Source organism: Hirundo rustica, chromosome 5 (genome assembly GCF_015227805.2).
Source record: "Hirundo rustica isolate bHirRus1 chromosome 5, bHirRus1.pri.v3, whole genome shotgun sequence".
In the NCBI taxonomy this organism is placed as follows: Eukaryota; Metazoa; Chordata; class Aves; order Passeriformes; family Hirundinidae; genus Hirundo; species Hirundo rustica.
The window spans coordinates 21974667-22000621 of record NC_053454.1 but is presented as its reverse complement, the minus strand read 5'-3'; the positions used below and the strand labels follow the sequence as shown (position 1 = coordinate 22000621).

General features: G+C 38.0%; 1 long non-coding RNA gene across 3 annotated transcripts in view; it reads left to right on the top strand.

The window, feature by feature from the left end:
* The first annotated feature begins 695 nt into the window (after positions 1 to 695).
* The window catches only part of LOC120753123 (uncharacterized), a 124571-nt gene continuing 99311 nt past the window's right edge, over positions 696 to 25955 (top strand). For all 3 annotated transcript variants that reach the window (XR_005700976.1, XR_005700978.1, XR_005700977.1), the window contains exon 1: positions 696 to 834. This is a non-coding gene — a long non-coding RNA (uncharacterized LOC120753123). The remainder of the gene's footprint in view (positions 835 to 25955) is intronic.

Here is a 25955-nt window from a genome sequence, read left to right as displayed (position 1 = left end):
TTTTAGAAGATTAGTCTTGGTTGGGATTAACTCTCCCTGGTGCCAGCACATCATGTTTTGGTAGTCAAGACCTAATCATTCAATTCCTTTCTGGTGTCTCAAGAATCATAAACTATAAGTAAATCTTTGGCTTTTCAGAATCTGCAAAAGGCTTTAATCAGTAAAATAAGAGTATTGAGCAATTCCTGGGACATCAAAATGTCACAGAATAACTGTCCTGTTTTTATTAGGTCCAGAAGATATAATGAAGATTTTTTTTTCTACAAAAAGAATGTGACTTAGTATTTGACTTAAGAAAACATTTTCCAGATTGCACAGAACTACAGTTTTCCACAGATCATTTGAGGAAAGCTAGAAAAACCCCTCTGAGCTGCTACTTCATAAAAGATACTTACTCAGTACAAGGATTTAAAAAAAAAGCAATACCAGTAGCTTTCTCTAAGCAAAAATTGAAATTGGGCAGAGTTTCTTTAGAAAGAGCTAAGTCATTGACATTCCAGCTCTTTCTGAGCTGTGAAAGCCAGTTAAAGCTGCTATAGACTCATGGCATATAATTGCAAATAGAGTCAGCCCTCCCTGCTGCCCCACGGAGCAGGTGTTCCCCATCCAGCTCTAATGGGAAAGTGGTCAGGTGACACCTGCACCTAGAAATAAGGGGAGGAAAGCTAGACTACCCTTCGTGGCCTTTCCTTTGCCTTGCCTTGTGTTCTTTGCCTCTTTTGCAGTAGGGGAGGTAATGGGAGGATTGGTTTGCTGCGATTTTTCGATGAGAAATGCTGTAAGTGGGCTATAAATTTCTGTCTGCTTGTTCCCTGGATGTTGAAGGAGAAAAGGGTAAGTAGAAATTTGCTTTTCTAGGAGCTAAGGAAGAAAGAGAGACAGAAAAAAGTTCCTAGGGAAGGGATCTAGATTTCTTTTTGGGAAGAGCTTTAGGAGGTAGGGTTAGAAAAAAAAAAAAAGAGTAGAGGAATCTTGGTGTGTTCATGTTTGTGGTGTTGTAGTATGCTTTAGCATATTTGGACTTTTATTTCTGAATGCAAGAGAAGGTATTATGTGAATGTTCCTGGCTTTATATGAATTGAGAGAGAATTAATGACTCCATTAGAAGTTGGAGGAAAATGTAAATAAGTGTACAGCTACGTGAGAAAAGGAGTTGGAGCTTGTTGGTTATGAAGGAGTGGTGCTCTACTGGCTTGTGATGAGGAGTTTTCTATGCAAGTAAAAGAAGAAGGAGGAGAAAGAAAATTTAAAAAGCTTTCTGGGTAAAACTTTTATGATTTTCCACTTGAAGTGAGCTTACTCCATAAAGTCCTGCTTCTACAGGAAAAGTGCCTGTAGAAAGGGAAGCTGCCTTATAAGGAGAATATGCAAAGGCTGAGGAAGTGCTCTGGTGTGTTGTAAAGTTTTAAAAGTAGCTATTGATGAAGAGTCATTCAGCTGTGTATCTGATACCTTTATCAGGTGATTGTGCTTAGAGGTTATGGCTCTACTTCAGAAAAAAAAGAATCTATGCAAATCATGCAACTCAGTCTGAGCAATATTTCTGGTTTGTGTGGGTATTTATTTTTTTACGTAGTGGATAGAGCACTAACAGTGTAGTTAAGTTTGAAAAGGCTTTCCTGTGGAGATGCTTTTTGCTAATGTGCAAAATACTTTTCTTTAATGATGGGAAATATCTTTAAATTGTAGCGTATTGAACTATCTCCTCCTTCTCTATGTGCACACCTCACGTGTCCTGGTTTGCTGCTAGCATGGTGAGATGAACTTGGATGTCTCTGCCCTTCTTACAAGAGGGCTTTGTGTGTAAGTGAATCTGCCTCCAGGATGCTTACACTGCCTTTGCATGGGGCAGGAGAGAAAGCAGACCCTTTGTCAGGAGAAGGTGAGGGGGAAATGGGGGCTTGCTTGGTTTTGAAGTTAGTAACCACTAGCTAGTTAGCAACCACTGAGTTGTGCTGATGGGCTATTTATCCCTACCTGATTGTAGAAATAAAAATGCATAGTAGCAGCTATGAATTCTGGTAAGCAGAACTTCCAGCTCCAGTAAACTGACTCGTAGTTGCTTATGTTGTCTGTGAATGCCCAGCCCTCTCCCATGCCTCTTCCATAGATGCAAAGCAGCTCTGTGTGGCCTACAGGTGTTGGAGCAGAGGAATACTGGGGTGTCTTTCAGATGTCAGACACATACTCTTTCTGTAAAGGGGTGTTTGATACTGTGATTTGCCTTGAGATTAGCCTGGTGCTGGTGCAAATATTCTGGATGTACTTGAGCTGAAAAAAACCAATTTCTCACTGAGAGGGGGAGAGATGACATTGTTTAGATGTCACCCTATCTATCAGGGTTAGATTATGGTAAAGCTGCCTCACATTAAATTGTATTTGGCCAAATTACCCATAAAACTAATATTTGATTCGCTCTTTGTGCATCTCTTGCCCTGAAGTTGCGAAGCATAGAAATGCTCCTTCGGTATAAGCAGTACTAACATTGTTTTTAAAATAGGGGGTAAACCAAAGTCAGTGCATCAGGGAATACAGTTATTATTACATTTATTTTCTTATATTAAGGTATCTAATTGTGATGTGTAGTGATATTGATAATAAGGAACTGTACCTGTGTATTTTCAGGGGAGCTATACTTTTGGGAGGTAATTAATGCAAAAAGTAATAGTATATCATGAGGTCTTCAAATACCAAGATTTTTTGGTGGAAGGTAGGAGGTATAGGAAGATATATGTTGCTATCTTTTTACGATTTGTTTATTTTTGTAAGGGGTAAAGTAATTTAATTTTATCGTGCTATAGCTACTCCTGTGACTTAGTGTGCTTCCAAGATGTGAAAGTTGCTTGAAAGACTGCCTGGTCTAGATCCCTTCCCAAACAGGGTCCATGCAAGGGAAAAGGTTAGACCAAACTTCTATTTGGAGAAGTTGGACACTTCATGCATGCTTGCGGTATCTTTAAACTTCTTCTGGTCTTTAATGCAAAATATTTCCAGGAAAGCCATGACTCTAATGTACTTTTAATGCAGTTAGTAACTCCAGTAAAAAGAGTTAGAGGATTCAACTATGGTCAGGCAGGACCCCAGGATCTAAATTGGAAGCTGCAATAACCTTAAACATGAAATAGGAATGAGCTTCATATAGTCAGTTTGTGGAGGTCTTAAGCTGGCAGAAAGTTGAGTAAAACTGTCTTCTATACCTTCAGATCTCATTTTTAAGAACTGTCTTATCTAGTACCTTTAGATGGTAGTTATGGATCTTATCTGCCATGCCGGTTGATGCAGTAGTCAAATGAGACTTGAACAAACAGGATATGCCATCTTCAGAGGATGCTGGAGAAAGTCTCCTGGAAGGAAAAAAAAAAAAAAAATCACAAGGAGGTGTCATTTTGATCTCTCTCATGGGAGTGCTCCTATTACCATTGACTGGTATTCAGCAGGAGTACAAAAATCACTGACTTTTCTGAAACAAGAGAAGTCAAGTTACTTGAAGTAAGGCTATGTCAAGAAGTTGCATATTATATTTGAGGCAGTATTCATTAGACTGAACACTTGGACAGAGTGGTTTTTGCAACATTCTAAAACTGAAACTTCTAAATTTTGATGCAAAAACATATGCTGTAGAGAAGCTCTGTAAACCACAAGAACTGACATGCTGAGCAGGCATTGTGCTGGTCATGCAGTGATAAATTTTTACCAACTTTTATGTTTTTCTCCAAATGCCTAGACCAATTCCATTTCAAAGCATTCTTGAATCCTTCTTGTGAAGAAAACTGAAATAGGTCACAGTGACATTGACCTTTGAATAAAACTCAAACTTGATTTGAAGAGGAGCCTTAAGGCTTCTTTCCAGCTGTCAACCTTGACCTTTCAGCCTAGTCTGTTTTGTTTTGAACACAGGTTTTCACATATCTATATATTCATGTCAAACTGATGCTCCTGATGTCAGTTACTGAGTCAGGTATTCAAAGCAGAGCAGCAAACAATTTTTGGTAGCCAACAAGCATTCTGCACAAGATACAATCACCTAATACAGAGTAAAATCTCATTTAAGTATAAAAACTCTTGGGTATCATACAAATGAAGTAATGTGCATGTTGGGATAAGTAGTTTTAAAAATAGCTTCAGGAGTAGAATAAGCAACTTTTACTTTTATTCTTGCTGTGCAGATGAACTATGAGAGTTTGTTTTATTTCTATCTCTGTCAAGCTGCTTTAACAGGACCAGATGGCAGCCCATGAATTGTGGTGTAGCTAGAGAGAAAATAGGACCTCATCACAAGCAGCTAGTCATGAAAATTTAAGGGCTGTATTAGTCTTGATATAAATGTGCATATAAATCATGAGGAAGTGTTGATGGGTATAATTGTGCTGGCTTCAATACACTACCTTGTTTGTTAAACAGTGAATTAGCTGAGGATGAAGCTGCTCCTTCAAAAAGAAGTGATTTTGTGTGAGCTGGAATAAAGTAGGTGTGCGCGCACTTCTGGCAATTAAAATTTTGACTTTCATGTTGTGCCAAGTGGTGGAAATTTCCAGATTTTTCAAGTTTGGCATATATTCTTAGAATTCTAGCTGGTAAAACAGAGTTTCTGTTTACCTAAGTGGATTTTTATTGCAAATGTGAGCAGAGATTTAAAAGTGAAATGAATGTGTTACATACAGCAGACTCAAGCAGCAATAATCTGTGGTTACTATTAGATTTTTACTTCAATATTTTTATGGTAAACCAGTGAAAGAAATTTGCAAGGATGTAATGTGCATTTCAGGTGGTCCTCAACCTTGTGTGTTTTTTGGGTCTTCTTGTGTGAGCTCTCTATTTCCTCAGATTTCATGAATGTAAACACTTTTGCCCTTGTTGTGGCTCAGTATGTCATGTCCTGTGCAGCAAATCCAGTTTGTAATAAAAAGGTCTGTTTTTCTGTCATTGGTAAGAGAAAATGGAATTGTGAACTCTTTATACAGATCTGTTGGTGAGCACTCTTTCCTGGCGGTTCTTACTGGTATGGCTTCCAACTTAATTAAATGTTCTTCCTATGTTCCAAAGGGGTAGTCCATGGAAATCCTCTGATAATTGGTACTACCAAAGTCTAAGCCTCAAGTTGTCAGCCTAGTGTCTGAGGAAGGAGGATGAGCAGAGAATTAGATTTTTACCTTTCTGCCGACTTCCCTGAACCTGAAGGGACCTGAATTTTCTGAGGCAGGTGGTCTTGTCAAATTGAAATTGGCTTGGGTTCTAAAGCTTACCTATCTAAGGCCTTGTAATGTGTATTGAGAGTAAAATTTTAAGCATATTGACTTAGTTTCATTCCCTTCTGGGAGATGTGCTGATTTTAGTCAAGGATGCATTAAGAATGAAATAACCAACTTCATGCTGCACATGATAGTTCACTACATCTCCCCCTGGGAAGGGTGAAATCTGAGTCTTAAAGCCATGCATGAAATGCTGCCTCAGTGGCTGACACTGCTGCCTGAAAGGTATGCAGGTGGGTTAATTTCTTTGATGTTCTGAAGCCACTAGAAAATTAAAAAGGGTATTCCTGTCTGTAGGGAAACCTATGGGATTAAATGAGACTGCTTTTGAGCTGAAGAGTTACTGTATTTGATTTGCCTTTAAGATTAAGACCAAAGACAGATGAGTACCAAAGCCTGTATGGTTTGTCAGCTGTGAACTGGCATCTCTGTGGAAATGAATGGGAAAGAACAACTGACTTGATAGAGCAGCTCTCACGTGCACAGTACTGCCGGGGCCTCCAAATAGGTGTGAGATCTCTGTAGGTAGGATTTGAGAGGTTTTAGATCCTTATAACTTTATTTTGTTAATCCAAACTGGAGCTGAAGTAGTAGTCCTCCCTGACCTTGCATGGATTACCTTGTAAGTACCTGGATTTATGGTGCTGGCTGGCACTGTGATGGGATTGCACTTTGCAGCTGCTTGGTGGAGGGAGGCCAGTAACCACCCCAGTTTTGCCACAAGCCAAACTAACTGGGTTTGGAAGCCATGCTGAGCTCTATTTCTGATAGCTAGTTCAAAGCTACCTGCCATATTGACTGCAGATTATTAACTTGGGTTATGCTTGTATTGTTTTGTTTGCATCCATCTGGAAAATGTGTGTCTTGCACGTGGCTTGTGTGCTGATCAAAGGTGAGTTTAATATAGTGACCTACTGAGCTGAGGAGGAGAAAGGAAATAAAAAGAAATGAGAAACTAGTGCTCTATGTACTTTGGAAAGTAGCACATTTGGACAGGGACACTCTATATTTAACAGGATCTCAATCAAGAGGTCACTCATGTGTCGCTGTTGGATGCAAAAGAAAGACGAAAGACTCTAAATATTTCAGAAAGTAAAGACTATAGAAGGCTTTATTGTCTAATTCTTACCACCTTTTATAAGGTGTTCCAATACAGATTTAACATGACTTGTGAATAGGAATGACACATCTCTAATTCCATTGGTGAAACTAGAGAAACAGCAACACACCACCTGGAGAAAGATTGTTTTGAGAAAGGATAGTTGTTTGTTAAGATTGTTTTGAGAAGAAGCTTTCTTGAGAAATTTTCCCTTGGGAAAAAGCTAGCAGCTGCTAGCAGGCTAAAAGCTCTTCAAACCCAGAAATATCAGGCCCACACTCATGTGGAACCATTTGTGGATAAAACTGTCCATGAACAAGGTGCAAGGAAGAGAGCTGTAGGTGTAGTCATATAAAATATGTCATAGCTGTGGAAATAAATGCAGATTATGTGTAAAAGAATATGCTTGAGATCAAAATGGTCATGTCCTTATTGAACTGATGATATGAAAATCAATCCAGTTTATTGTACAAGAGAGCACATAAAATGGGAATTTTAACTCTGGAGATCAGTAGAAATAAATGATTTTAGGCTCTGTTGCATAATTCATGATTTCACTGACATATTTTGTTCAAGACTTAGGAATATAGAAGGATTATTCCATATACCACTACACTGGCTATCTAAGGAAAAACAAGTTCTGTATAAAGACAATATAATGGAAAATTTAAATGCAGCTGTAGAAAAGGGGAGTTATATTAATCCTTTTTTGTTGCAAGTAAACACTTATATAAACTGAAACACTTATTTAAAAAGTGCTAATTAACATTTCTGTTCCTCTTCATGAAAAGCAATCACTTATCACTTCTAGTACATTATAAATAAACTGGTGAGAAGTACTTAGACTCTTATTTACAGTGAAATGTATATTTTTTTGACTTTTATTTTTGCAGCTGGGAGCTGTGGCATCACTATAGTCAAGCATAGTCGGAGTTTTTGTTTTAATCAGCAAAACACAATATCTCTGAAAATATGTGTATCTTAAGAGAAAATCACTATAAAAGAAAGTAATTAATAGCCAATTAATATTGCAACTAGATTTTTAGTACTCATATAATCATGAGAAGATCCAGTTGGCAGGCTAATTCTTGTCCCTTTCAATGTACACCTAAAATTAAACTTCCATATTAGTCTTTTGTCTTGCAATAAAACAAACAAACAAACAAAAAAACCCAAACCAACTTTGTAGGCATTAAACAAGAAGTATGGGGGAGGGGGGGGGGGAAATGAAGTGTCTCTTATATTTTCACTTTTTTTTTTGTTATAGTAGAATTTGAATATCATGCAAGTTTATTGTTTAGGTTGTATGAGGCAGTACTTACATTCTACATTTAAAATGGCTTCCAAGTGACTAAACCTCTTCCTGATATTTTCTGCTGTTTTTGAAAGGAGAGAGGAATTAACATTTAAAAATAGAGAATGAAGCCATTTCTGGACTAACTACTAGGTACTGAATCAAACTCCAGGAAAGTAATGTAAAGAGATTTTGCATTGCTATATATATATTAAATAACATCAATTCTTCTCCTTATAGACCTGTGAAGAGCTATATTTATGTTATACATATTCTATTTATTCATGCTCATTTTCTCTTAAGCTATATCAAGGAATTCATTATTTTCTTACAGGACTTGTTGTCAACTTTCACCTAAAAGGTATTCTTCACAGGTGATATCTATGGATTTGAGCATTTTCAAAACGGAATTGAAAGGAGAGCTGACTGAAGTTTTAACATGACAAAGGGAGAACTATAGTATTGCTAAATAAGGAATGTATTACTAAAGATCATAACTCTGGTCCTTCATTTATTTGCACCTGGTAGTCTTTAAATTAGAAGTTAAAGTGGATATTTGCCACAGTTGTCTTGATTTAGTAAGTTTGCAGCATGTCTTCACAGGTGGTAGTGGTTACATGTGTTCATGTAAAGTGATTTATGCAGCATGTAAGTAAATATAAAGGAACTATTATGACAATTATGGCATTTTTCTAGTTGAAACTGAATGACATCTTCCCCACAACTACTGTCCCTCTAAAGAGTTAACGACTCTCTTTGCTAGATTGCATGCTTTGGTGAATTTATTTAGCTGTGTCTGCACAATTCCTGACATGGTTGTGTCCTGAATCGTATTGAAGTCTAATAAAATTAAGTAGCAGTTACTTGCTGCTTTAGAATGAGCAATTAGTTCTCTTTGCCTGCTGTATCCATGACTATGTGCAATATTTTCCCGAGGACTTATTTATGACTTCGTTGTAATGAACTCATGACCTACTTTTAGATATGATCAGCTCTTGTAATCTTATATCCTTAGTATAACTGCAGCTGCTATTATTTGTGTAAATGACAGTTTTTTTGAAGAAGCTTCCTTCTTGCTGGATATACTATCTATAGTACACTCTATTCTTGGGAGGCTGTGGTCTTTATGAGAGCTAGAAGACTATACCAAGTGTGTCTGTAAAGAAAAGCAGCAGATTTCTCAAAGGTTCCCCCAGATTGCCCAATGGCATTTGTGTCAAGTAAATTAAGTAGGGGGGGGGGAAATAAAAGCCAGTTAATTCCATAACAGCAGACATGGAGGCTTTGGTGTGTTCTTTTTCTTTAGTAGTTGGAATATTCAGCAGGTCAATGAAAGTGTGCTGTGACAGCCCTGGAGCAAATGACAGTGGAAGAAGTAGCCAGTGAGAAAAGCATGATGTGCTGGTTTTGACTGGGATGGAGTTAATTTTCTTCTAAGTGACAAGTTTGGTGCTGTATTTTGGATTTGCACTGGGAACAGTGCTGATGACACAGGGATGAGGGGTGTTTTTGTCACAGCTGAGCAGTGCAAAGCCTTTTCTGCTTCTCACCCACCCCAGCGGTGACGAGGCCAGGGGTGCACAAGATGTTGGGCTGGAACACTGCTGAGCCCCACTTAGTGAAGGGGTGTTCCATGCAGGATGGTGACATCCTCAGCCAGAAAGTGGGGAGGAGGAGGAGGGGATGCTGGAAGTGATGGTGTACATCTTTCCAAGTCACTGCTCTGTGTGAGGGAGCCCTGCCTTCCTGGGGACGGCTGAACACCTGTCTGCCCTTGGGAAGGGATGAATGAATTACTTGAGTTGATTTGCTTTCACATTACCTGTTAAACTGTCTTTATCTAAACCCAGGATTTTTTTTTCCTCAATTTTACCCTTCCTGTTTTCTTCTCCATCCTACTGTGTGGGGCTTGGTTATCAGCTGAGGTTAAACCATGACATGTAGTCAGTGAAACGATTAAATGCTGTTCATTTTATGTTCTATTTGGGATCTCAAAATGGGGTTTTATTTTATTTAAGTGTAATGTGTGTCTGCAAGTGAATTGAGTTTGCAGAAAATATAAATAGCGGTTCCCATTTGAATGCAGGTTTCATGCCTTCTTGTGATTAATTTCAAGTTGTGATGTGATAGAAATTTCCCATTAGAATCCGGTAACAAGAACCCTGCTTTTCAGAAGTATGTGAGCGACTGTTAAATGTTTATAGCCTAAAGGTATTGTGGCTGGGATACCTCCAAAAGTACGTGCAAATACTACTTGACATGGAGGCAGAAGAAAGGAGAAACCTTAGCTGTGTGGAAGTCCAGTAAGGGTCAAATGGATGAAAAGATTTTTAGAAGAAATAAAAATAGAATCATCTAAAAGCCAGCAGGCTTGACTCTTCCTATTAGGATTTTGATTGTAGAAAATGTATCATTGCTCTGCTTGAGTCAGAGTGTGAAATGCTTTTAGGTTCAACTTTTAGTATAGTAAAGGAGTGTTACTGTAAGACACAATTTAAAGAGGATGAAACTTGCTTGGTGCAGTTGTCTTTCAGATGTACATGTTAAAATCATCATAAATGTATGAATAAGGAAGAGTGGTGTTGTGACATAGGCTGCCCTTTCTCTGACTTCCTTCGCTTTTCTAATTTTTGTTTAGGAAAAAAAAAAAAGACAAGAACAACAGACAGTAAAAATCCACAAAAGAGTTTTTACCCAAGGTGCTTTTTATCTTCTGTGAGCATTTTTTTTTCCCTGGAATGTCTGGAACTGGAGACAAATGGAAAGCTTGTGCTATAGCAGAGAAGTCTTAGACGGTGTCCTTTGATCTTGAGAGTTGCCCTTTTCTAAAGGTGTAAAAGTCCCTGGAGGTTATTTCACCATGCATTACCATGCATTCACCATGTATGTTCATAAGCTTTTTTTCATCTGTACTGCATGAATTTCGAAGCTATCTTCATGCTTTGATAGTGTAATTTCTTGACTGGCTATGTTTAAATAGGATAAAAATACTGAAACCAAGTGGGGGAAAAAAAATCCAGGTACTTAGCCATTCCAGAATAAAATCATAAAAATGGTTTAAAGCCCTTACCAACTGTCCTGTCCTGAAGGTAAAATCATTATATAGAAATGCTAAAGATGTACCATCAGCTTAATTGAAATGTGAATGGAGGCATCAATGGAGTGTTTTTAAATATTTGTAAGCTGTCATTGCAATAGACTTGATGTGAGGTGACAATTGTTGTGATGCTGATATCAGAAGACTTATAGCAGACATCTGAGGCATATCTGAAAGATCAGTTTTCACTTATCAGAGGCATCTTTATCTGAAAATCTAATTGATATCTGTGCTTGAAAGTGTGACAGGATTCAAAAACTAGACTGCACGTTGAATCTCAAATAACCCCCCCACAAAATGTCTTGTTGCTCTTTCAGTTGGTTTTGTCTGTGTAGGTATCACACAAATTCACATTGTAGCACAATTTCATTGTGTATTGTAACCATAATATACTATTTATGCAGATCTGGCATTTTTTAATCACAGACTTTCTAGCTGTTGAATATATATGTGGAATACTGAGGTAAAAATGTATATTTGATGTGTATATGTGTGTGTTAGCATTTTTACAACCAAAAATCTCTATTTTATGCTTATTTCTGATCTCTCCTTGGGCCTTTTCCTAATACTTGCTTTTAAAGATTAATATTCCTACTTAATACTGTTTTTCAAAGATGTCAGGCTTTGAGGACTACATTTTTTCTGCACAGGTAAATATTTCAAAGGGGTTAATACAGATATGCAAACTTAATAAAATCTGTTAATTTAGAAACTTAACTGACAATTATTACTGTCTTGATGATGACAAAGTGAAGAGCATGTCCTTTCACAAATCCTTTCCTAGCCAGGGAAGGAACTAGGTCACAAAGTTTTATCAGAGAGGATGCTTTATTTATGGCTGTTGGATGAAGTTTAGTGTTTTCCCTTCATGAGATACTGTGTAGTTCTGAAACACCTGTTACAGGTGCTTTAATTCTTATCATTTTTGAATTAGGAAGTTGCTTTGGAAGAAATATGGAGCAGCTTATATTAAAAAACTGAGATTTAACTGAGAAATAACTTAATCCACAATTTCAAGTTCAATTAAACCAGCAGCCTTTTTGATTTGTAGAGAGAGCATATCTCATTTACGAAGAGAACATGTTCCTTCAGAGTTTTATCCTTAATGTCCATTGGGGAAAAAGACCCTAATAAATATAGGTTGGATAAGTGACCCTTTTCCTTTTTTAAATTCCTTTTTTTAATTTGTGACTGCCTTCAAAAAGTAGGTTTAGTGAAAACAATTTTTGAAAGCAAATACAGAGTGAGGTGCTAGCAGGGAGACATCACTGCAAAGCAGATTGTCTAATGAGGGAGAGAGAGCATTAACTGCATGGGAAGAGATGACATTTGATTTCATGAAAGCACTCTAGGGTTCCTGATGACATTTGTTACTTCCTCAATAATTTAAAATCAGGCAGTGAGTAATGGCACTGTATTTATCTAACCTATTTAGATTGCTAAACAACAAATTGCCTGAAGTTGAGGGAAATCCTTCATGTCCACCAAAAGCCATGCAAGGCTAATTCAAATGTAAGCATAAACTGGTCTTCAGTGTGAGTATCTGGACTGATACACTAAGCTTCAAAATCCTTTCAGTGTGCAATGATGAAAAGAACTTAGGTATACTTGCTATGTAGCTATTTCCCAAAGTCCTAGTCTGTAGCCATTGCCTTTCATGATGTTAGTGGATTTTTGTTTGGAAACAGGGTTGTTTTTATTGAATCTATAAAGTTCTAAATGCTCCAGGGCTGGTTTCACTGAGTGTCTTGCATTTCTTAGTGAAAAAGAGACTTGGTCAAATAGAGCAAGTATAACAGTTGAGGTGTAATTAATTTCAAATGCTGGAACTCATTCCAGCCTTGTGTAAGCGTCCATTATTTGAATACTGACATGTTAATTCATCTTTTCAGGACTGCAGGCTGCAACTGGAAGGTTCTAGTTTTAAGACATTTAGGTGTCTTAAACTGATGAAAACTAGAAGGCCTAAAGGGAAATTCTCAACTAAGAGTGTCACTCTGGTCTCTCTGAGCTTATTACAGACCTTTACAATCTTGACTTCACATCAGCAGTCTCACATAGGAGAGGAAGTAGGTGCACAAGTGATACTCATTCCCCAGGTCTTTTACATTCGTGTCATTCCTCACACTATTAGCAAGACATTCCTAAAAATTTTCTTTGCCACTGGCAGAAAGGGTAGTACAGCCTTAAGGACTCTTGCAGAACAACTGTGTTGTTTTTCTGCCTATTCTAGAGCACTGACATTCTCCATGTTCCTCTTGGCATGTAAGGTTTTTCCTCGGTTGGAGCTACTCTGTAACAGTGAAAGCTGATTTCTGAAAGAAAGGGATGAGTGGACTTATTTTATGTAATTAACACAGAATTGTTGACTTCTGTTTTATTTATGACTGCCTTTATGAATGATGGCATCAACAAAAAGACTGAATCTTGTTTTTAGTAGAAGCAAGTCTTAAATGTAGGCCAAGTAACGGTTAACTTAGAGGTTAAAAACCATTACATTATTTGAGAAGTGCTGGTATTTTCTTACGGTAATTGGGATTCTGGATTTCTTCACATGGAGGAGCTGAGTGCATGCGTATTTAGTTATCAGCTTCTGGGTTTAAAGTATTTGCTACAGGATATGCTGATTGTGGAGACTAGGATGATCAAAGCTGAGGTTTGAAAGGTATTCATGACCTTAGTTTTGAAGAGCATAAATAATTTTTGAAGATGGTTTGTTGGAAAGCCCCTTTCAAATATTTTGCCAGTCGAAGTGGCATTTGAAAGTTATCTGCCCATACAAAAGTGTCAGACAGGCTTTTCCAGGCAGCATTGCACACTTGACTAATTTTCCCTTAAGAGATCCATGTGCTTTCCCTTAAGAGCCCAGTGCACTTGAGGCTATTGAGACTCACACTATAAATAACGTAGGGAACAGTGTCTTGGAGCTTGATGATTATTACAAGGAGAAAACAGTTGGCTGGAATAGTGAAAGATAATGGCTTGTATGCTCTTGAGAAGCTTGGAAACTAATCCAAGAGGGCTGAATCTTTTACTGAAAATGTGTACACCATCAGAAATTAAAAACAAGAGCGTATCTTGGAATTTTTCATGGACAAGGTCCACAAAGTTTCTGCATCAAATTCTTTATTGCGCATTTGTGGGATTGTGGAAGACAAATCTTCCTGGGTATGTCATTTAGTCTGAGCTCATGCTCAGGGTAAGATTGTGGTCAGTGTTAGGTCAGCTCAGTTGTGTGGTCTAGCCAAATCTTGAGAGCCTTCGGGACTGGAAATTCCATGACAATCTTCATGAATCTGTTCCACTGCTACATTAGGTGTCCAGAGGCTGTGTCGAATGTTCAGACTGAACCTTCAGAAGCTGATGATTGAACCAAGTGATTTATGAGAGTGGCATCCAGTGAACTGTTAGCTCACAAAATATGTCACTAGACTCTATGGAATGATTTGGGTTGGAAGGGATGAAATATCGTCTAGTTCTAACATCCTTGCCATGGGGCAGGGATACCTTCCACTAGTCAAAGTTGCCCAGGACGTTGAACAGCTTGGCCTTGAACACTTCTGAGGATGGGAAATCCTCAACTTCTCTGGGCAATTGAAAAGGATTTTGGTTTATTTTTCTTAGCCAGACTTGTAAAGATGTATACTAGAACTGAAAGATTATTCCAAATACTTGTTTCAGAAGCTAACAGCAAGTGTGAATGTGTAGTAACAAAATAGCTTCTTGTCCCAGATACAAAATATTTTCTATTTAGCAAATACTATGATTTTTAGAAAGTACATATTAAATTTGCTATTCTTTGAAGGTAGAGTAGGAAAAAGGTGAGCTTTTCCTGTCATGTGAAGCCCACAACATGCAAGCATTGCTAAATTTCTTAATTTTTGGGTCTTGTATTATTGATCTCAGTTTAATGGTTTTGAGTCAATTTGCTGAAGGTTGTTAGGGAAAGAAAGAAGCTTCATCAAAGGAGCTTGTAAGGAAGTGTATTATAGTATGACTTTGAGTCGTGATGATAAACATGCTGTTTGTGGACAGTATCATAATTATTGTAGATTTGATTATACTTTCAGAATACCAAATATATTTTAATGTATTCCTTGTTCTCTTACCACATATGGAACACTATATGTGGTATCTTAAAGCTCCTGGAGTATGGCCACTGTTCTACTTTTGAACGGTGCATCTCCAAAGGCCTTACAGTGTTTCTACCATTTTATGATGAGGAAAAATCATTAGTTGTTAACCTACAACTTCATGTTTGCTACATCATGCATAATTATTAAAAAATGATAAATATTGTGATTTTTGGTGATAACAAAGACTATAGCCATGCTTAGTCCTTGCAGCTTTCTTGTAAAGGAGTATAAACCTGGTGCAAGATTCTTGTGTTGGTTTATCAGAAGAAACACTGTGGATGAAGCTGCTGTTCTTTCTACAAATACCTGTAATGTGTTACCTCTTTGCCAGATGCTGACATTTAGGCTACATCTACATAACATGAGGCACTGTCCCTGTAGAGCTTGGATGATCAAACTGTTAGAGATGCATCACAGCACATAATCTTTGGGATAAATAGTCCTGTTGAGAAGCAGAAGGTATTATGCAGGGGAGTGCTGTGCTAATTTTGGTTTCTTGTTCTGCAGATATGCCCTAAACTCTTCTTTCTTCTAAATAACATGTAAAATACATAATTTTTCCTTATCAACCAGGCAGCTACATATTTTTCTAAAAATTTACCTGGTTCTTTCAATAAGAATATGATCCAACAAAAGAATGCTTAAGTAGAAGTTCAGCTTAGCCCAGGAAATCACCAGCTTTAAAAGCTGTTTTGCTGCCACTTTTAAATAAGAGTGGTTTTTTTTGGTTTTTTTTTTTTTTTTTCTTGCTATGATTAGGGCCTTCTTGGGTGTTGGGGTGGTGTGGGGTTGGTGGTGTTTGTGGTGTGGTGGTGTTTTTTTTTTTTTTTTTTTGTGGGTGGGTTTGTGTGTGCGTGTTTTTGTGTGTTTCTGTCTGTGCGTTTGCACGTGTGTGCGTTGGTGGGTTTGTGTGTGCGTGTTTTTGTGTGTTTATGTCTGTGCGTTTGCACGTGTGTGCGTTGGTGGGTTTGTGTGTGCGTGTTTTTGTGTGTTTCTGTCTGTGTGTTTGCGCGTGTGTGCGTTTTTGCGTATTTTTGTGTTCGCACACACATGTGCGTGTTTGAGCATGTTTTTGCATGTGTGTTTGTGTGTGTTTTTGTGTACTTTTGCATTTTGGTGTGGTTTTGCATGTGTGTTTGAGTCTGTTTGCATACATGCTTGCACATGTGTGGTTTTGTGTGTATGCATCTGTGGTTTTGTGTGTGTACGTGGTTTTGCATGTTTTTATGTGTGTCTGTGTGTGATTGCACGTGTATTTGCGCGTGTTTTTGTGGTTTTGCATGTGTGTTTGTGTCTGTGTGTGCATGTGCGTGTTTGTGCCTGTGCATGTTTTAGTGTGTTTTTGTGATTTTGCGTTTTAGCGTGTTTTTGCATGTGTGTGTTTGCGTGTTTTTGCACGTGTTTGTGTCAGTGTGCGTGTGTTTTTGCATGTGTGGGTTTGTGCAGGTTTTAGTGTGCTTGTGTGTGCATCTTTGCATGTTTTTTGTGTGTGTCTGTGTTTGCGTATGTGTTTGTGAGTTTGCGTGTGTTTTTGTGTGTTTTTGCAAGTGTGTTTGTCTGTGTGTTTGCGTGTGTTTTTTGCATTTTTGCATGCTTTTTCACATGTGTCTTTGTGTGTGTGTGCATGTTTTTGCGTGTGTTTGCATGTGTTTTTGTGTGTGCTTGCATGCGCATGTTAGTGCATGTTCGTGTGTGTGTTTGTGTGTGTTCTTGTTTGTGTGTGGGCCTGTTTGCGTGTGCGCATGTTTTTGGGTGTTTTTGTGTGTTTTTGCATGTGCGTCTGTGTGTGTTTGTGTCTGTGTGTGTGATTGCACTCGTGCACGTGTGTTCAATTGAGGCTTGTCTTTGTTCTGAGAGTCTTGGGCTTTGATACTCAAACATATTTTTAACATCCTGAACGTTCCTGTTTGAAGCCTGGCAGTTGTGGTTGAACCCACGTGAGCCTGTGGCAGGTTTTGTCCAACAGGAAGCTGGCAGAATACAACATACTGCGGGTAGCTGTAGAGATTTCTCTTGTCTCTGCAATCCAAATTGACACATCTTGACAGCTTAATATTTCTTAGCCAGCAGACTAGTTCTTCTCAAAATGCAAGCAAATACTTTGGGTGGGTACACACTAATGTGTTTAGCATATGGCCACTGTACTCTGAGCACTTCCCTGCAGAGTTCTACATAGATAGCTGCATCCAAATAATTTTCTTTTGATTTTAAGTCAAAAGTTAACAGATCTCTTTATTAGGTATGTTTTGGAACATGATCTTCAGCAATGGGGTAGAATTAATTCATTGCTTCATGTGCTTGTTTGATAGAAAACTGACCTAATGAAGCCGTTACATTGATTTAGGGCATTTGATTTTTGCAACAGTCTTTCACTTAAATATCTATAAAAAACAAATCTGTGTGTGTTTGCAACATTTTCCTCAGTGGAGAGACATGCTTCTCTTACCCTTAGGATGTGATTTTAGGCTTGCTTGCATAGAGGATAATAATAAAAAACCCCAAAAAAACCACTAGACAAAGACTTATTAGATACAGCTTGGTTTAGAACTTTATCTTGTGGAAGTAAGGACTTGAGGGAACAAAACTTGAGCCTGAATGGAGCCTGAAAGTAATATTTCCTTTTTATGGTCTAACAATTATGATGTAATCAAATCTGGAGATGCTCAAGATAAACCCCCTAAGATTAGGTTCTGTATCACCAGGATTATACTTATGTAATAATTATTTCATAAGAAAAACATATTCACCTTGAAATGAGAAATGAGTTAATGTATTACTGAAGCTTCCTGAAATGGATGCCTGCCACAGTAAATTAATTTTATGTTTGAAGATTTATTCAATTTTAAGATTTTTTGATAGTGTTCCAGAAGTTAGCAAGTGATAGAAAATGGATTCATTTATTAATTCATTTTTTGGCTTTGAGCTGATTTGCAATAAGTCATTTTTAAAAAATAGAAGAAATGCAAGTTTGTGTAACTTTTGCTGTTTACTATCATTACTGGGATAACTTTCACATGTGACCAAAATAATCCTCTTCTGGAAATGCAGAATCACAAGACTTTAGTTGTGTGGAATAAAAAGTATGTTTCTAAGGACCTGCAGTTGCCAGACCTCCCAGAGGGAAAAGAATTGTGTTCTGTTGATGGGGTGTGTCTCTGTTCATCCAGCTCTGCAGGAGAGCAGGAGCATCATGCTCAGAAAAAGCATCTGAAAACAGATGTGAGATGAACAGATTAAAATGTTGCATTTGCCTTGAACTCTTACCTTGTCATCACTGTTGTGCTTATATTGGTATCGTCTGCACGCTGACCTTCAATCTGCCTTTACCTTAGAGCCAACTAGAGCTGGCAATACTGCGCAGCAAAAAATGTGGGGGGACTGTCTACCCTCACGCTCCATTCCTATGGCAATAGGAAAATCCGGAAGTTTGCAGTTCAGAGAAAGAAGTTAGAAGGTACTTGGAAGTAAAATTGTGTGGAGTAATTCAGTAATTACACTTGGGTTTTTTCCCTACTCTCTTAAATTCATTTGACTTCCAAAATATTCTTCAGAGAATGTTGAAAAAATGTTTCTGTAAACTTTTTTGAATGCGTTAACTTTTAGGATTCATCATCCAACATTGGGAAATACTGAAATATTTTGTTTAAAACAAAAACATCCCCACACTATAACAAAACCTGTTAAGTATTCTTGGGTATTAGAGTAAATGGAAGAAATCCAGGTGACTTATTGGAGTTACCTGTTGCTAACAGCAATCATAATTTTGTGTTTTACTGTGCCAATTGAGTTTTCAGTCTCAGCATGGGTGGAGTTAACGATAAAATGTTCTCTTCTTTTTGCTTTCAGAGATTAGGAAATACAGATTAAACTGCTTTATGCTGTGCAGCCCCTCATGACCCCATAATTGTTACCCTGTTCTAGCAAAATATACAAGCAGTCTTGTGGAAAAAGCAATAGATTTGTTGCTGAGAAAGGCAGAGTACAACCCCAGGGTGCCAAGTCTGAATACTCTGCTCCAATGCTAATTAAGACAGTCATGCAGATCTGAAAACAGTTAAAGATAAAAGATTGTGCCTTTTCATCACTGCCATTAAACAGATGCTATTTTTAGGCATTACAATCAAGTCATCAAATCTACGTATCTAGAAGAGGACTGAAATTTCTGCTTTGATAGCAGAAATTCTTAAGAATTATGGTTCTTTTGAAGATGCAATTCTCTACTTAATGTCAAGTGGATATTTCTAGTCTTTAGAGAACATTGTGATTCCAAATATTCACATAATTCTTCTAGTTTAAATTTTGTATTATCCAAGAGGAGGGGACAAAGATGGTGAAGGGGCTGAAGCATCTCTCTTATGAGGAAAGGCTGAGAGAGTTGGACCTGTTCAGCCTCAAAAGAAACAGCTGTGAGGGGAGCTCATCAATGTCTGTTAGTATCTGAAGGGAAGAGGGAGCCAGGGTCTAGTGGTGGCAAGAGACAACAGGCAGAAACTAATCCAAAGGAAGTTCCACCTGAATATGAAGAGGAACTTCTTTACTGTGGGGGTCAGCAAGCACTGGAACACTGGCCAGAGAGGGCATGGAGTCTCCTTCACTGGAGATACTCAAGAACCATCTGGACACAATCCTGTGCTGTGTACTCTTGGACAACCTTGTTTGAGCAGGGAGGCTGGAACAGATGACCCACTATGATCCCTTCCAACCCAACCCATTCTGTGAACAGGAAAGGGAAAACAAAACAAGAATCAGAACTCCTATCTTAAACAAATGTGGGGGTTTTTTTGTGGTTTTTTTTTTTTTTTTTTCCACTTTTGTCTAAGTCTCTGGGGAGCACCTTAGGGGCGTGTCTTATAGAAGGATCTGCTCAGAGAACCAAACAGGGATGATTTTTAGTACCTTCTGAGTGGCTAGAATATTGGTTAAGGACCACTAGAGCACAGATGGCTGGATTCAATTGTATAAGGGAGCAAAGTGAGCATTCTTAAAATATTTGCTTCTTTTAACATGACTTAGTAATGACATCTGTTTAAAGGCTCTTTTGAAAAAGGCAGGTCAATGAATCACTGCAAAGTTCCAATTTTAACTTTGCTATTTTGGTTTGTTATGATTGGCTCATGCTGCTTTTCTGGGCATACATGGGCTATTCTCTTCAGTGTGAGAAGTGATTAGTATTCTGAACTACAACAACAGCATCTCATTAAAATCATTAGATATCTTTGAATCTACTGGCCGTGCCTTAACGTCTGTCTTGCCAGTTGTGACTCAATTTTTTTTTTTTTTATACCGTAGAAAGTTTTGTGCTGGGAAGTTTTTGTTCCTTGTTCAACTCAAGAGAACTGAAGTATTATGTGATTGAAGGAAAAGGGCTGTATGAAGACTGAGACTAAACCAATGACCTTTTCTGCATCTGTATTTTTCTGGGCTGCTGTCTGATGTGTAGTGGCTGGTTGGGATGCATAGAGTACCAGCTGTTGAATTGCTGGAGTGAAGGTGCTTACCCACTGCTCCCAACTCTGTGCTTGAGAGCCTGTTTCTAATACTGCTTCTTCTAGGGATCATACTTATGTAGTGTTGTACAACTACTGAGAAAATTTTGATGTAACTAATTTTTTTGCAGCCAAAATTATTTGTTGTATAAACCACCTCACCATTTGCATAACAGCTTCACCATTAGGTATCAGGAAATGACTGTGTAGGTGTTGTGTAGTTTGGATCTTATATTTTTAGAGAGGATCATTGCTGCAAAGTACTAAGGAATTGTCGGCATCCATCTTGTGGAAAGCAAGCATGAGTAAAAATAATCACTACCTGCAAGGCTTTTTAAACTTGCTATTTAAAAGCCATAGGTTACTTATTTCAACATCAACAAGAATATAATGAAAGACTAAATGAAAGCTAACTTCTAAAGAAAGCAAGCCCTATGGTCTGATTTCAGTGTGATAATGTCTCACATGTGCTGTTCTTTAAAGGATTATTGAAAAGGTATATTTTTAGGAAAGTCTAACTCAAAAATTAGAATTTGATATGCTGCAGGCTGTTCTTCACTTAGATTGCAGGTACTTAATTTCTTAACGGACCAAAATGGTCTTCCAACTTACCTGTCAGTTGCAGAATCATAGAATAATTTAGTTTGGAAAGGAGATGTGGAGGTTGCTTTGAACCCTGTTTAAACAACAGGAGGCTGGAGATGCTCAAAATTTACCTGAACAATCTGGGGTTTGTCCAAATGAATTTTGATTGCTTCCAGGAATAGAGTTTCCACCGTCTCTCTGGGCAACCTGTCCCAATACTTGACTGCTGCCATGGTTTAATTCCTGTACCTAAACACAATGTCCCTTTTTGTAACTTTTTTCTGTGCACCTTGCAGAGGAGTCTGGGTCCATCTTTATATGTTCTCATTAGGTATCTAACTGCTATCTAATTTAATTTCAAAAATGAATAAATAAACCTGCATAAGGCAGCTTGCAGAAAAAAACCAGAAAATCCACATAAGCACAAGATGGACCTAAGATAGACATCATCTTAGCTTTTGGAATGACCCTACTTGTGCATGAGCAAACTCATTTGCAACTAAAGGCATGTGCTAGTTCTACTGCTACATTTACTCATGAATAGGGCAAAAAAAAATTTAAAATGTCTGGTAAGTGCTATCGTAACCTGAATATAAATTAATAATTGTCAATACTTACAGAAGACAGAACAGTCTGTAAGTCTTATTGAATAGAAGAATGTGCAAATATTTTTTCTTTTTTGGTAAAAACCCCAGCATATTTAATTTTGGAATGTACTTAAACCTCACTGCTGCATGCTGTAGAACTGGGATGTTGGATTGGAAGGGGAGCTCAAAAAAAAAAGGGGGGGGGATTTTAGCATCTCAAAACAGGAAACTATATCCTTTCAGCTTTCTTTGAAAGTACAAGGTTTTGTTGCTTTTCAGACTCTGTAAGAGAAGTAAAGAAGGAAATCTAGGCTGTTTGAACTATTATGAAGCCGTAAATGTAATGAACATGTACTGTGTCACTCTTCCAGTTTGCACTTTCAATAATCTCATTTCATAGAACAGATACTGTATGTCAAGCCAAATTTTATCATATCTTAGAGCCCTCAGGACTTCTATGACTTCAGCTACTGTAATCTTCTTTCTGTTCCTTCTTTACTTGAGTTCTTGTTTTATGTTATGAATAAATCATGTTGCTCCTATATTTATTATAGATTGAATAGTCTGGGGGAGTCATGCTCAGCATGACTATCCCTCTTAATTTTCTTAACTAAAACTTGCTTTGAGAATGATTTTGCGTACAAGTAAATGCTTTTTCTTTCATATTTGTTGGATTTAGTCAGTTACTAAAATGAAGTAACTGTTTCATAATCAATATAATGAACAGTAGGGCTTGTTTTGTTTTATAAAGAGTTTTGACTTTTATGACAGATTCCTCTGGCTGTTCTACTTGGAACTTTTTTTTGCAGTTGCTCCGTAAACTGTAAGCAAAATATTGCTGAGCGATGAGACATAGTTTCTGCCACAACAAACTGCATCTTCATATCATATTTAAAATGCAAATAAATATGTGAGCCTGTTCTAGGTTCTCTAGGTAGAACCTTCTGAACATGTCTGCTTTTAGTATCAGTACTGGAACTTGCAAGAGTAAAAGATGGACCTCTTGATTAATATCTTAATATACTTGGACCTTGCTATGTGTTAGCACATACCTGGATTCTTGTCCCCATGTGCTTGAGACCTTGAAATGACATTGGCAAGAAACACAAAAGATTTAATATGATGTTTCTATAGAAGTTCTTCTGTGTTCCTAGAAAAAGTGCCTTTTGTGTCTGAAAACCTACCAAATACGCACCTTCCTGGTAGAGCATAAAGGTAATGTGAAGGATGGGGAGGGATTACTGCAGACAAAAGAAAGACAGACAGATTCTTCTGAACCTGAAATTTTCCAATAGACATGCCACAGATTTGGAAAGCAAAAAGGGAGACTAACTTGAAGGAGTGGAACAGCAAAACATAAAGTATTAATTACTTGAAGCTTCATAGCTATGACCATGAATAAATAGTAATTAATAAAGCTACTGGGAAGCATCTGATGTGAAGGTCAGGCTAACTTATGCTATAATCAATGTATAAGTAATTATATTGCTCTTTCTAATTTCTGTAGAAAGAACTGGGCTGTGAAAATCAAGTCTTGTAAAAATTTGTTGAAATATGTTATGATGTTGAAAGTAAAAAGTGCCACGAAAAGGAGTAAGAGACCAGATACAGGATACAGAACAGGAAATGGACAAAGACTAAAATGCATCTACAAAACTCCTGCAACATGAAGTGCTAGCAGGGGGATAGCTGTGAAATTGTAGCTGACAACAGAAGCTCCATGGTAGGAAAAGCTTTACCATTAGTGCTCTGCAAACCTTTTCAAAATGAGGCACAAAGTAAGAGGGAAGCTGAATTAGTAATGCTGAGGTTGGGTGCTCTTAAAGAAATGGTAAATAGCCAATATAAAACTTTATGAAGTCCTGGTTATAACTCAACATGTAAAAAAGCTAAAGAAAAGATGCTTTTTCTTTTTGAATTTCAGCCCAATACATTGCTCTAGAAGATCAAAGCTGTTTGAGTTTACACTGTAAGGATAATTATTTTACAAGTGATCTGCTGTGACATCAGGCAGCATTTGTTTGTGTGATGTGAGCTGTGGCAGTAGTCGTCTGACAACTTCTTGGGTTTTTTGTGTTGTCTCATGTTATAGGATGTGACTGTAGGCATGTGATGTAGATTTTGCTGTCTCTGTTGCCAGGAGCGATATTATACGATGCCTTTGTACAAATGTATAATCTGTAACATCAGCAATATTGTCATGACATGTCAGTGCTGTCCTCCTGTGTCCATTGCTAATGGCCTAAAGCATGGTAGAGAAGAAAACCCCAAATATGATTGGTGTTATTAATAAATTGGAATATTTCAAGCATCAGCTTCTTTTGAAGGTTGATCAATCTCTATTAATGAACTTGCCACAGGATCAAATTTCCTTTGCTGGAGAGTTCATTCACAGTTCCTGGATATGCTCTTAGCTGCCCACAGCAGAGCCACGGGCACTCAGCTCCTGTGTGTGGCTTGGGCACCATGAAATAGTCCATTAGCTCATATAAAAGATTACAAATGCCCTGCCCTAAAAGACACTAATGTTCCATGTTCTACCAATTTTTCCTGCTTTCTATGTCCAAACTGGCCATGCTGCATAAAGCGATAAGACCTAATGAAAAAGAGTGGGAAAAGGGCTGTAACTCTACTTTTCTTGGTCTCTTCTCAAAAGGCACTGAAGTGAAAGTGCCTGAAGAGCTGTAAAGTCTTGTTTAAGTTGTCTGGCTTTCAACACAGTAACAGATTTGTTGTTCTAATGTTGTAAGCTCAAAATTGCTATGTTTTTTCATTTAACATTACTGCATGCTGGGAGAAGAAAGAAGAACAGGTCTCTACACCTGCTGGTTTCATGTCTTGTTAGGAGGCAGTTGCTTCATGGAAAACTTCATGCTGAGTACTTAAAATAAATAGCAACCAGCTGCTTGCATTTCTTTTTTAAAAAAGCCAAGCATAATAAATGCCTGTTCACTGTAAATTAATGTGAGAAGGAATGTCCGTTTCTTTAAGTGAATTGTTGCTCCCATTTATTTAGTTGTGGAGTGATTCTGTCTCTGCAGACAATTTATCACAGAAAACCTCATTAGGTTTATGGCCATTTCCCATGATCTTCAGAGGTGTCTAAAACCTTGAGGAAGATGGTCAACAGGTAAATGAATTGTTCTAATGGTTTTACTGGAATTTCTTTCTTGCAAACATCTGGTAGCCTCATGACACTAATGAAGGGGTTATGAGGTTGTGTGCTGGTTTCAGCTGGGGTAGAGTTTATTTTGTTCACAGTAGCTAGTACATGGATATGTGCTGAATGTAGGGTTGATTTATATAGATACTTTTGGTATTGCTGATCAGGACTTGCACAGAGCCAAGACATTTTCTGCTTTTCATAATGACATGCTACAAGTTGGGGACGTGTGGGAGGTTGAGTGCAGGCACAGCCAGGATAGGTGACAAAAAGGATATTCCAGTCCATGTGACATCATGCTCACTGTATAAAGTGGGGAGAAGGAGCAGTGGGGAGATGTTTGAAGTGATGGTGTTGGTCTTCCCAAGTCAGAGCTACCTGTGATGGGGCCCCACTCTCCTAGGTATGGCTGAACCCTTGCCTGCACATGGGAAGCAGTGAATTAATTCCTTGTTTTGCTTTGCTTGTGAGTGCGGGTTTTCCTTTTCCTATTAAACTTTCTTTATCTCAACCCATAAAAATTTGACCATTCACCCTTCAGATTCTCTCTCTGATCCTGCAGGTAGAAGTGAGCAGCTTTGTGGGGCTTGGTGGCCAGTGGGGTTAAACTGTGACAGGTGGGCTGCCTATGCATGGCAGACACTCATTTTGATGATGAAAGACCAACCTGGAAAATATGTTCTGCAGATCTCCATAAGAAAGAGTCTGTCTTACTCAAGTGTTTGGATGTGCCTAAGTTGCAGAATAAGCTGTGTGGGAGAGGGTGTGCCTGGATCATTGACTCCAGCTCCTGGCCCTGCAGAGAACAATCTGCAAGGTTCACACCATGTGCCTGAGAGCTTTGTCCAAATGCTTCTGGAACCCTGTCAGGCTTGCTGCTGTGACCACTACCCTGGTGAGCCTGTTCCAGTGCCCAACCACCCTCTGGGTGAAGAAGCTTTTCCTAATATCCAACTGAAACCTGCCCAGAAAAAACTTCAGGCCATTCACTCAGATCCTGTCCAGAGAGAAATGGAATATATAGCTATAAATTAAGACAAATCCCATATTCTCTAAATTTCAATTTACTTGTTTTTTTTACTTGTTTTTCTTTGAAAACAAGGTTAGATGTGTCTTGAATCCATGTGTTCTTGATGAAGACATCTTTTTAAAAGTGGTCCAATGGCAGCAGAAAACTAATGCAAAAAAGAAATGCTTTATTTTGTATTGACCCTGCTCACATCATCAATCATTGATATATCAATGATTTCTGAGTATAA